Genomic DNA, 14,000 nt, shown 5'->3' on the forward strand with positions numbered 1-14,000 from the left:
GTGGCATTGTGATAATGTACGGTATTAATATTTACAGCATATTTTATTTTTACATGAACCATCTTTGAATGTAACACAGACCTTGCCTCTTCCCTTGGTTTATTCTCTCTCTTGGGCCCGATAAAGTATTATCTCAAGCTCATTAGACATTCTGGCTGTTATAAACCCATCACTTGGTACTCTAATAGTCATTTTGCCCTGCTTCTTATTTCTCTCTTCATTACTAAAATGTATTGATTGATTTCTAGTTTTATATTCTTTCACAGCTAAGGATGCTCAGAATATTTTTTGAGACGTCTTTGCAAAACCTTTATTACCATCCTTAATATACTCAGCCATGCAATGGGGATTTATCGTTAAATTATAATATCTACCCTATGTAACTCATTTTCGTAGGTAATTCGTAAATGCTTGTATGGAAATTGTTTCAAATTTAATTTGAAATTTAGAAATGAACACTTTATCACAAAATTACCCACTTTATGTGTTTGCTTAGGTGAGACTTACATACAACATTGAAGGCTCTGAATCCAATGGAAATAGTTTTATTTAGTTTATTGTCATATGTACCGAGGTACAGTGAAAGCTGTTGTGTGCTAACCAGTTAGCGGAAAGACAACACATGATCACAGTCGAGCCATCCATAGTATACAGATACATGATAAATGGAATAACGTTTAGTGCAAGGTAAAGTCCGATTAAAGATAGTCCGAGGGTCTCCAATGAGATAGATAGTAGCTCAGGACTGCTCTCCAGTTGTTGGTATGACTATTCAGTTGCCTGACAGCAGCAAATATAAAGAATTTTCAAATAGTTGCCTTCAAATGTATCATTATAATTATTCTGCTCCAGCAAAATTAAATGAAAATAATTGACACAACTTTTTACTGAAGGGGAAAAAGCCTTGTATTGAATATGTGCAACAATATTAAAGTGTGATACAAATACAATGGACTAACACTAATTACAAGTAATCTACCTGAAGATAAGCTTGATAGAACTGCATGGCTCAATCAACCTTTGAGCTTTTTGTATATGGTTGACGTCATTTGGGTGGCCTGTGTGGGTAAATAGCCATCTCTGTGTGTATCACCTGTGTTACTTCTACACCAATGTGTTTTCAACTAATTTTAATAGCTGATATTTGTACTGCTTGGATGTTAAACAATGACTTATTAACACTAATGTAACTGCGTGACAATGATCCACATACTTAAAACTGGCAAAGAAAAATGAGATCCATTGATATTCATTTAATAAGGCTGTTCGAAGTCACCACAAACAAACTGATTTATTCTGTCTGAACTAAATATGAATATGCTTTTGTTCAAATCTTTCCCACTAGCAAGATCCCTCATTGCAATTTCACTATGTAGACATAAATAATTTATTGAATCTCTCCCGATACCTCTTGTGTCCAGGCTTTTTTGGTTTCGTGTCTTAATGTTAGGTGTTTTACTCAACTGTTTTTCCTATAATTGATTCCTTCTGTTGTTTCTAAGTTGTATTGTCTGAGTCTGTTGTTAAAGTTGAAGAAACGACTATCTCATGTTAGCAAAAAGGAACACCATCGTAGCGTGTTATCTACAGTATATTGTTTAGGAACGAATGCAGATGCTGGTTTACACCGAAGATAGACACAAAATGCTGGAGTAACTCAGCGAGATAGGCAACATCTCTGGAGAGAAGGAATGGGTGATGTTTCGGGTCAAGACCCTTCTTCAGTCTGAAGGGTGTTCCTCCAGCATTTTATGTTATCTATCTATACTGTTCATTCTTCAAATGTGTAACAACGTAGTTTGCTTTAATAGTATTAAGGATGTGTTGGGGAATCGAAGCAACTGGTTGATGTGCTTTTGAACCCTACATAATATACAGTGCCCTCCATAATGTTTGGGACAAAGACCCATCATTTATTTATTTGCCTCTGTACACAATTTGAGATTTGTAATAGCAAAAAATCACATGTGGTTAAAGTACATATTGTCAGATTTTAATAAAGACCATTTTTATACATTTTGGTTTCACCATGTAGAAATTACAGCAGTGTTTATACATAGTCCCCCCCATTTCAGGGCACCATAATGTTTGGGGCACAGCAATGTCTTGTAAATGAAAGTAGTCATGTTTAGTATTTTGTTGCCTATCCTTTGCATGCACTGACTGCTTGAAGTCTGCGATTCATGGACATCACCAGTTGCTGGATGTCTTTGGTGATGCTCTGCCAGGCCTGTATTGCAGCCATCTTTAGCTTCTGCTGGTTTTGGGGGCTAGTCCTCTTCAGCATATAAAAGGCATGCGCAATTGGGTTCAAATTGGGTGATTGACTTGGTCACTCAAGAATTGACCATTTTTTAGTTTTGAAAAACTTATTTGTTGTTTTAGCAGTATGTTTGGGATCATTGTCTTCCTGTAGAATGAACCACTGGCCGATGAGTTTTGAGGCATTTGTTTGAACTTGAGCAGATAGGATGTGTCTATGCACTTCAGAATTCATTATGTTACTACCAGCAGCAGTTGTACATCAATGAAGATAAGTGAGCCAGTACCGTCAGCAGCCATACATGCCCAGGTCATAACACCCCACCACCGTGTTTCATAGATGAGGTGGTATGCTTTGGATCTTGGGCAGTTCCTTCTCTCCTCCATACTTTACTCTTGTCATTCTTCATCCCATCTGTCCACAAGACCTATTTTCCAGAACTGTGGTTGGTCTTTTAAGTACTTCTTGGCAAAATGTAACTTGGCCATCCTATTTTTGCGGCTAACCAGTGGTTTGCATCTTTCAGTGTAGCCTCTGTATTTCTGTTCATGAAGTCATCTGCGGACAGTGGTCATTGACAAATCCACACCTGACTCCTGAAGAGTGTTTCTGATCTGTCAGACAGGTGTTTGGGGATTTTGCTTTATTATAGAGAGAATTCTTCTGTCATTAGCTGTGGAGGTCTTCCTTGGCCGGCCTGCCTTTGTGATTAGTAAGCTCACCAGTGCTCTCTTTCTTCTTAATGATGTTCCAAACAGTTGATTTTGGTAAGCCTAAGGTTTGGCTGTTGTCTCTAACTGTTTTATTCTTGTTTCTCAGTCTCATAATGGCTTCTTTGACTTTCATTGGCACAACTTTGGTCCTCATGTTGATAAACAGCAATAAAAGTTTCCAAAGGTGATGGAAAGACTTGAGGAAAGACTAGGTGCCGAGAGCACTCTTACACCTGCCTTAAGGAGGCAATTAAACACACCTGAGCAATTACAAACACCTGTGAAGCCATGTGTCCCAAACATTATGGTGCCCTGAAATGGGAGGACTATGGTACAAACACAGCTGTAATTTCTACATGGTGAAACCAAAATGTATAAAAATGGCCTTTAATAAAATCTGACAATGTGCACTTTAACCACATGTGATTTTTTTTTTCTATTACAAATCCCATTGTGGAGTACAGAGGCAAATAAATAAATGATGGGTCTTTATCCCAAACATTATGGAGGGCACTGTGGTTGGGTGGGATAATGAAGTTACTCTTTATATATTACTTGTATCTCAGCATGAATATCAAAGACAAAAGTGCAGCTAATGTTGTAGTCTGATTATGTTTGTTTTCTTACTTGGTTTGAGCTGCCATCCATGCTGAGAGGTGAGAAGGCATTTTGGAATTGTATATAAAGCAACTTCTCAAGGTTTTTATTCAAAATGCAGGGATGATTAATAGTTTCAGGGTTTCACTCTTTTGAAAGAGTGTTATTAGATTAAATGAACTGATTTCAATATTGAATCTTTTAAGTTCACATGTGTAGAATGAACAGTTTGATTCAGAATATTCAGTATAAAATTCCTACCATTTGTGTTACCATCAGTCATAACAATCAGAAATATAGTGTCAGTAATTCATTATTTTGAGTGCTTAAATTAACAGTAAAAGGCACAGAATGTGGATTGTGTAAAATGAGGTCTTCTCACATAAGATCCCATTTCTTTCACAATGATTAAGATCGTGGCTTTGGAAATGGACATTATGCGCAAGGAAATAATATCTCATGAAGTGTTACTTTAGTATTGTCGAAGCTTAAATGAGTTTAAATTGGTAACTATTCACACCGTAGCTTACACTGCCTTCAGGGATCACAAGAAAGTTTTCATAATTTGTGTTATGCTTTAAATAAGTCTCATTTTTTTGCCGCTCTGGATGGTGTGTGTTAGAATGGGTTAGATGCATTAGGGTTAGGGTTAACCCTATAGCTATTCTGTCTAACACGATAAATGGAACAGGTGTTCTTTTTAATTTTTATTCTATTTTGATTGTCTTTTTTTTAAAGTACATTCCAATGTTATACTGTTGACTCGGCCACATTCTTTCAACAAATGTTCACTTTCACTTTAACATTTATACACTAATGGAAATTTTCATCAATTCCAGCCAGCTGGAATGAGATAAAAGCTGCTTCTGAAATGCAGCTCTACTGTCCTGGCTGTCAGGACCACAGTCATCTGGTTGTACCTCCGTCTTTCAGGGTACTGAGTGGGAAGCATCAATAACATGATTGTATTGTTGCCTCTGTGTAGGAAGGAACTGCAGATGCTGGTTTAAACTGAAGATAGACACGAAATGGTGGAGTAAATCAGCGTTACAGGCAGCATCTCTGGAGAGAAGGAGCGGGTGACCTTTTGGGTCATTAGTCTGAAGAAGGGTCTCGACCCGAAATGCCACCCATTCCTTCTCCAGAGATGCTGCCTGTCCTGTACTGTTCCCTCTGATGTACGACATAGATCTATACCGGTTTCTTCCGATTCCCCATTGACATGCTAACCGTCAACAACGTCATTCAAAAATAGTGAACTCCATATGAACACAGATAACATCACCTTTCTTGATGACTTCACTGCAGTAATTAACGTTAATGTAATATGATGTACATTCGTTTTACTGATGACTTTTAATAATAATAATAATACATTTATTTTATATAGCGCTTTTCAAGATACTCAAAGACGCTTTACAAAGCGAACAAGACATAAAAACAAACAAACAAACAAACAAAAGATTTGTCCTGACGGAGAAGCGGCGAACAGACAGCGCCAGCGTCCTCTCACGTCAGGGTCCGGCAGTAAACAATAAAGAACACAAGACACACAATTACAATTTTAACACAAACAGCCATCACAGTGATTGTTCCAGGCACACCCTCACTGTGATGGAAGGCAAAGAAAAGTCTTATCTCCTCCTCATTCTTCTCCCGCAGTCAGGCACGCGGTCAAACTGCTGCCTGGAGGCGATCGAGGCTCCCGACCTTAGAAGCCCCCGCCGGGGGATGGAAAGTCCCAGGCCGAGCTGAGCAGGCCGATGAAGGTCCTGAGCCCCCACCGGGTGAAGGAAAGTGCCGCGGCCGAGCCACGCAGGGCGATGAAGGTCCTGCGAGCGGGTCGATCGGACTTCGGGGCGGTCGAAGCTGCTACGGCTGGAGCTCCCAAAAGCCGGTCGCCAGCCAGGGACCTGCGAACTCCCGATGTTGCGGTGTGCAGGGCCCACGGCCGAAGCCTCCGAGATGGTAAGTCCAGGCCCTGCGACCGGAGTCTTCAAGGTCGATCCCAGCTGGAGGCCGCCAACTCCTCAGTGTTAGGCCGTAGCGCGAACGGAGATACGACATGATAAAGGTCGCATCTCCGTTGAGGAGGAGATTAGAAAAAAAGGTCTCCCCCACCACCCCCCACATATACAGAGCTAAAAATAAATCAAAACATACATTTAAACGATAACAATAGACAAAAACAAAAAAGACAGAGAGACTGCCGGTGAGCCGCAGCTGCAGAGTAATGTAAGTAATGTAATTACTTAAGAAAAACACTTATCTATTCAGACTGCTGTATCATTGGAGAGGTGGAGACTTCAGCATACGGCCTGGCATTTCCATGTCGACTGGCCTTTTCTGCTGGACTCTATGTTAAGCCCAGCATCTGAACACGGTGACCAATGCTTTGTAGAAACAAGGAACAGCAGATGCTACTTTACCAAAAGAAAAGACACAAAGTGCTGGTGTAACTCAAGCAGTATCCCTGGAGAACATGGATAGGTGACATTTCGGGTTGCCACCCTTCTTCACGCTGCCTGATGCTAAAATTTCTGTTTCACCAAGACTCGGGAAACACATTTTACAGTACCGGCTGAAAGAGTTCTACAAACACATTTTACATTTATGTGCTTTCAACCAAACAAAAACAAAGATTATCTCTTTTTTTTTTAAGACTGCACTTGCACCTAGTCAAGCGATGTGCACTTGTGCTAACATTCACCAGCTGCAGACCACAAGAAAATAAGCTAATGCCAGCATGGACATCGTACTTGGCGACATGTATAAACGACCACGTATTGATAAAAAGAATAGACGGTTTGTTGTTATTGCAGTCATCAGACAGTTAAAATACAGTTGTAATCCACTGCAAAATGCTGAAGTACACAGCATAATTATCTCAACTGCGGCAAACTGGGAAGAATGGTTTTATTTAAAGTATCGTAACTGAGATGTCCTGTCTATTTCCTGGCTAGTGCCTATAGCAGCAAAGTTGCAAGAAATTATATTGGAATTTACAATTAAATATTATATTAACTGAGAGAAACATAAAAATCTAACGCTTATTTTGTATACTCTGATTATATTGTTGCTGTTCGCCTGACTAAATTACAGAAAAGCAACAATATGAAACCAGAAGATGTTGATCTCAGTCACTTTGTAGTACCCTGTTTCCTCAACCTCCCACTCCAATTTCATAATGATGTAAAACATGTTAAAAATCTTTATTACAAAAAAATGTAGGTGCTGTTTAACAGAAATAAAAGATAATGATGTAATTAAAATATTGCCAATATTTTTAATATGAAACTAGACCAAGTGGACCCATTTGGCCCAAACCACTCCTGCATTGGTGCAGCTCCCTCTCCTCCCCACTCCCTCTCCCACTCCCTCCTCTCCTACTCCCCCTCCCCTCTCCCCCTCCCAGCTGCCCCCTCTCCTCGCTCTATCCTCTCCTCCTCCTCCCACCCCTGCTCCTCCCTCCACCTCCTCCTCACCTCCCTCCCCTATCCCCTCCCTCCCCCACCCTCTACCCCCCTCCCTCCCTCCCTCCCCCATCTCCTCTCCCCCATAGGGTTGCCTCTCCTGCATTGGTGCAGCACCCCCTCCTCCCCCACTCCCTCCTCCCCACTCCCCCTCCCCACTCTCTCCTCCCCCTCTCCCTCCTCCCCTCTCCCCTTCTCCCTCCTACCCTCTCCCCCTCCCCTCCTCACCCTCACTCTCGCTCCCTCCACCCCTTTCCTCCCCCTCCCCGTCCTCCTTACCCCCCTCCCTCCCCCCCTCCCAGGAGCAACCGGCGTTGCTGTAGCAACCCGCCTCCCGGCCCGCGCAGCCGCCATTAGTGGAGTGGGGTTGGGGTTGGGGGAGAGCTGTCCTGTCATGGTGCGGGAATGATCAGTGGTAGACGAGGGTGGCTCTCCCACTGTTGCTGAGCCGCTGGACTCTGGGCGGCGTGGGGAAGGCGCTAAGCCAGCTGGGGAGCGGAGGGGGTATGGGGGAGCCAAGGGCAGGCCCAGGCCTCAGCCTCGGCCTCCACCTCCACCAATGCCCGGCCTCACCACTGCTGCTGCTGCTGGCGCCTTTCCCCTTGGTCCACCTCAGGCTCGTGGTTACCCGGTCACGTCCAGGCTCAGGCTGCTTCCCCTTGCACCAGGCCTGGCTCTCTCACCCCCAAGAGACAGGCAGCCGAGCCCTGCTCAACAGGCCCCAGCTGTGCAGGCACGGACGCGTTTGTTCTGTGCACGTGCGGATGCGACGGCCATCTTACGTAAGTACTAGACCAACGGAGCCCCAACTGCGCATGCGCAGTTTAAAAAACTTTAAAATGTGAATAACTTTAAAAATCTAACACCGATTTAAATGAAACTTCTTCCATCGGATCACAGGACGACGGTGAGTAAGCTGGGCCTAAAATTGTCATGCTCTCGTGTACTATTTTGGCTGTAGTTCAGGAACAAGCGAACAATCGAGTTTTAGTATATAGATATGGTCAAAATTTGATCTCCAGTTTGTTTTGAAATCAGAGTCATGGACCCAGGGATGATGGGCCACAATATTGTATTTAATCACAAGATGCCAACATATGTATGCTAGAATTCCACTGACATGGTCAGCAAAATTCCAGAAAAAGGAAGACTATTGCTGTCTTTGTTCCCTCCTTCCACACAGCTGGCCTCATCATCATTCATCTGCAGGTATTTAAATTCTAAAGGTATTTAACTGCTAATTATTAAAGTAAACTGCAGGTATTTTAATTCTTCTATTAAAACCATTGTGAAATATTTTATATAAAATGCGCATTGTTAATGTAGGTTATTGTCAACAGAACTCTGCACCTTATTGCGGGAACAACTCAGCGGGACAGGCAGCATCTCAGGAGAGAAGGAATGGGTGAGGTTACAGGTCGAGACCCTTCTTCCTGATCAAAGCCGATGTTGATCAAAGAAATGATGAATGCTACATTGTGAGCTGAGGGGTAGGTGACAATGAGGCATACAATCTGTCAAATATTAGTCAAATTAATCAGGAGGAATTAGTCCGAGAACTAGGGTGGGGGAGAGACGGAGAGAGCGGGAAAGCAAGGTTTTACTTGTAGTTAAAGAAATCAATATTCATACCACTGGGGTGTAAGCTGCCCAAGCGAAATATGAGGTGCTGTTCCTTATCTTTGAAGTTTTTTATCAAATGTGTTCTGGAGAGATGCAACCTTAGGATTAAGAGGGGAAGCTAATGACAGCAGGGTGAGAGAATAAGACAGAGGCTCTGGAATGTCAAGGGCTCCAGAACAGAGAATCTCAATGTACTGAACCATGATAAATGCAAAGGAAAGTGCCTGCATAATCAGAGAATAAGCGACTGTCTGGCTGTAAGGAGAACGAGCAACATTAAATGCTACTAATGAGGAAAGATTTCAGTTAGATGATTATAATTACAGGAGGAATGTAAATCTGAGTTATAAGGCAGACTAATTTGGAATAATGTTAAATAAGGTATTTCTGTACGATGTGAGGAATTAATAATGTGGATCTGGAGAAGCAACTTTTTTTTTAAGCATATTATTGTAATAGAGGAATAAAAAAATAGGTTTGTTATTAATTCGAGGCGGGTGTGTAGGACAGGTGAACTAATCCATACCGCTGGACCTTAAAGTGTAGAAAACAAAATGTAAAATATGTGCACCATAAAGAGCACAAATAAACCCATAAAAGAGTGGGCAACCATTTTATTGTTTACATTTACAGTTCTGATCTTCAGTGCAAGAAAAAAGAATTGGCTAAAAATTCTTCAGTGTATGAAAACTTATGCAAAGAGTCAACAGCAGGTTAGGGCAAGGTTCTGAGGATCTGATATTATTCTGTGTACAAGGTCCAAGGCAACATTCAAAGTGGAATAAGTCATACATATGCTCAAAGTGAGTGGAGATCATGGAGGAAGCACTATCCCTACAAGAGCATCTACATATTTTAGCCATGAAAGAACAGCGTGAATAAGGGCCCTAACCCAAAATATTGCCTATCCATGTCCTCCAGAGATGATGCATGACCCGCTGAGTTACTACAGTACTTTGTGTTCTAAACTCAATTTCCTTCTTGCTGTGTGTCCTTTAACAACATTATACAACTGTGAAACGGATTCTAATCTAAATGTCAGCAGTGTGCCTGTTCTTATAGGAGAACTGACCACTGGTTCAAACCATTGCTGGAACTTTGTAATTCCACGACTGTGTCTACATCTATGGAGGGAGCAAGCCCCCAGACACACTGAAAAGGTTTTAAATATTCTTCTGATGAGATGGAGAGCAAAACAGAGATAGCTTACTTACTGCAAAGGTCTTGATGAGAACGAGTGTCAAGGGTTATTGGGAGAAGGCAGGAAAATGGGATTAGATCAGCCGTGATGGTATGGCGGAGTGTACTCGATGGGCCGAATGACCTAATTCTACTCCTCTAACTTGTGAACCTTTATCAAAAGACCAACCCAGATGCTCCTGCACAATTCAAGCAGAATTGGTCAGAGAGATAAACACTAGGAGTGATTCATGAACAGTCTGGTCCCATTTGTGGAAAGCTATGAATGTCCTCATTCACTTGGTCAAGTTCAAGGCTATTACACAAAAGGAAAACACCTGACAAAGCCAACGCTGCAATGTTCACCACTGCTGCACCAAGCATACCCATGCACACGTCCCCTTGTGAGTTGCCTCCTGCAAACACATTGAGCGACAATAATTAACACTCTCCTATCTTGCTGAAGACAGAAAGGAATTGGTGTCTCTTGCAATAAGCTGAGGGAAACTGTAAGGAGCAGGGGCTAGTTCAGCTAGACCATCGCTTCTTGGTAAATTAGGCTTTTACTTCCATTGAGCCTGCTATCAAAGGAGGGTCCTAATTACTTGAGGATGAATATATCTCTAATCTTTCAATCCCTTCGCCCCATTGTGTGTGTTCCCTCACCACGTCAATGTCCTTTGCCTTATTTTGGTGCCATAAATGGATTTTAAGTCACCAAAAGTGGGGTTGCAAATGTTGGAACCCCACACTTTTGGATTGGAGTTCAATCAAAACCCAATCCAACTGGATTGTTTGTAAGAAATGAATTGCACTGCATGCTTGCATTTCACACACGTGACAATGAAAGCACCATTGAACCATTATCTTTACAAAATTGCAGTGGTTCCACTTGCCCAGCTTCATTTTTCCATGTACTCTTTTGCTGCTGAGGAGGTCGACTCCAACAAGGAACAGTGGAAGCGAGTTGGATCATTGTACTTGACATCACAATGCACTAATTCCTCTTGAACACCCTATCAACCTGTGTCACCACTCTCAAGGACCTATGCACCTGCACTCCAAAATCCCCCTGCTCTGCAACACTCCCCAGAGTTCTGCGATTTACTGTGAGGTCCTGGCAGTTCACAACATATAGATTGTATTGCATGGGGCAGGAATTCCATGTGGTATGAAAACTGGCACTATGGATTGTAACCTGTCCAAATAGCTATGGTCCCTGTTGCATCAACTCCCTGGACGGCAATAGTGCTGTTCCAAAGAACTCGGATAGTGATACAATGGGGTAACTGATTGGATGATGCTGATATGGGCACTGTCATCAACTTGCCAAAAGTACCTGTAAGAAATATCATGCAGCTGCGGATTGGGTGTGTGTTTGCACGGAGCTAGGAGTTCATCCTGCGTAGCTGGTTAATAATGGGCATTTCCATGCAGACTCGCCCATTGTGGGTCAGTCGGTGGCAGAAGATTCTGTTTCCATAGCAGCACAGGCGGAGGTCACTCGAAGTAAGTGTGCTGCAGTGAAGCTCAGACTGCAGCCGTCAAAGCACGAGGAGTTGTCACATCATGAGGCTGGATGTGACTGCTGGCACGATCCTTAATATTACGATAGTCGAGTGTGATTTGAACTCCAGCTGATTGCAAAGCCCTCTGATGGCCTGATTCCAGGGAGTGCCAGTGGTTCCATAGAGAAAGAACGTTTCTATTTCAAGATAACATTTGCAACCCTACAGCTGGTAATCTGGCATTTATTTTGCAATTATTCTTTAGCTGGGGAGTCAAGGCTGGTGCTGCTCATACCATGATAGTGCAGTTCCAAAATAGTCTATCGAGGATCAGAGCTGTTCATGTTTGACCTTCCTTGCTAACCCTAGCCAATTCCATTGCAAGGGAGCAGCCATTCACCAGGTCAGTTGTAGCCATTGGGACAGCACTACCTAGATACAGGAGGCCAAAGAAAATAATATAGCCAATGAACTCAGCACAGGGGAAATAGTTTGCAATATCATCGTCAATTGCTTTGTTTATTTTTAAATGTTCTGATTTGAAGATTGTTTTGATTACAATATTGATCCATTCTGCTGTCATGTGGTGTGTTGCAAGGTTTATGGCAACAGCAGGCAAAACATAAACCAGGTCACTGTGTGGATTATTATTTGATGGTATTCAATATCTTCACTGTGCTGAAGAGGCAACCTTGCCAGGGGTACAGTTAATTCATCATGAGTTTAGTGGCCATTTCTTCCTATACTTGCAGCAGTAATTGTGCAGAAGGGAAGGTCACATCAGGTGAGATCAGTCTTACATCGGCACAGGGATGCAGATGCCATACAGAAAGAAACTTATCTGCTGACACAGCAGTGTGACCTGGAGTTCATCTTACAGTTACTGAAGTACCAAAGTTGACATAGCCTGTTACTTTCCCTTGTAAGGGAAAGGATTTTCCTCTATGCTGCGGTATTATTTAGTACGGTGCCACTTCGAGTAAATGATGAATTACAGTGATTGTGCCGGTTGTAGCTGTCACTGTTGTAATTTAGCTGAAGAGGGGAGTCCACTCTTCATCCTGTTTTAAGCAGCGGAATGAAAGGCAAGCGTAGCACTCAATCAGCATCTTTGGACTTTGCCAAGATTTGTTGATCATTGAAAATGTCTACCTCGTTGATAGATAGAGAGATTGGTGGTGTTAATGTGATTCTCTCTGTACTGTATTGAACACCTTCCATTTGCAGCTGTAGAAAAAGAAGTCTGAGGCTGATGGACCATTCCCTGGTTGTAACAGTCCTCCAAAGAGTTAGCAACATGGAGGTTGGACATTGGCCAGGTCATTGAGAGTTACGTTGCATTACTTTCATTTTCACTCAAATGTACCACATGAATTTAACTTTGATTGATTTTGGAGGAGCATATCAGAGATACCACCAGTCACATTTTCTCAACACCACCCCATTCTGCCTACCGTAGAGACAACTCCCTCCGCCACTCCTTGGTCCACTCATCCCTTCCCACCAAAAGCGCACCCTTCCCAGACACATTCCCCTGCGACCGCAGGAGATGTAACACTGTCCTTATATCTCCTCCCTCACATGCATCCAGGCAGTCCTTCTAGGTGAGTTTTCATGTGCACCTCCTCTAATCTCATCTACTGCATTTGATGTAGCCTTCTTTACATTGGCAAGACCAAGCGTAGACTTGACGACTGTTTCGCCAAACATTTGCATTTGGTCTGCCAAAGCCTACCGGATCTCCCAGTTACTAACCATTTTAACTCCTCTTCCCATTCCTATACTGATCTTTCTGGCTTGGAGCCTCCTCCATTGCCAGAGTGAGGCCACAGGCAAACTGGTGGAATAGCACTCAATATTCCGCTTTGATAGCTTACAACCCAATGGTTTGACCATTGAATTCTCCAAGTTTAGTAAACTTACCAATCAATCCCCCTTCTTCTCTTCCCCCCGTACTCTTTTATTCCTTCCTCTCTTCCCTGTGCCCCACCTGGACTTGCACCCACTTCTCTCTCCCTTTGTACCCCCTCCCTTTCCATCTACATTCATTCCTCTGGCTTCACAATTTGCAACTCTTCTATCCTTATCACACATCATTTAATCTCTGGCCTTTGTTCAATTATCTGTCTATCCACCCCTTCACCTGTATCCACCAATTGCTTGCCAAGTTTTATCCCACTCTCCCCCCCCCCCCCATCTCCCACCCCCTATCCCAGTCTAAAGCAGGATCCCAACCCGAAACATCACCGATTCATGTTTTCGAGAGATGCTGCCTGACCCATTGAGTTACTCCAGCAATTTGTGCCTTTGTTAGATGTATATTGCACATGTATGTGCACGAGCATTTAATGCAATTAATGTTTATGGAAGGCGGAGTATGTACACCACTTGCTGCGGATGTTTGCAGATAGATATACGATTGTTGCCAGTGACCTTGTCACTGGAAATTCTAAACCTATTTTTTTTTAAAGTGTGTGCTACTGCATTAAAGATTTTTCATCTGCCAAGCTGAGAATTTGAAATGATCTTTTGCTTTGTTGCTCTCACCTGCTCATTGTATTTTTATGCTTGGTCTGTGTTTCTGGTCAATGGTGATATCCAGGGTGTTGATATTGGAGGATTAAGTCATGGTCATGCTGATAAA

The sequence above is a fragment of the Rhinoraja longicauda genome, chromosome 14 (assembly GCF_053455715.1).
Source record: "Rhinoraja longicauda isolate Sanriku21f chromosome 14, sRhiLon1.1, whole genome shotgun sequence".
Classification (NCBI taxonomy): Eukaryota; Metazoa; Chordata; class Chondrichthyes; order Rajiformes; family Arhynchobatidae; genus Rhinoraja; species Rhinoraja longicauda.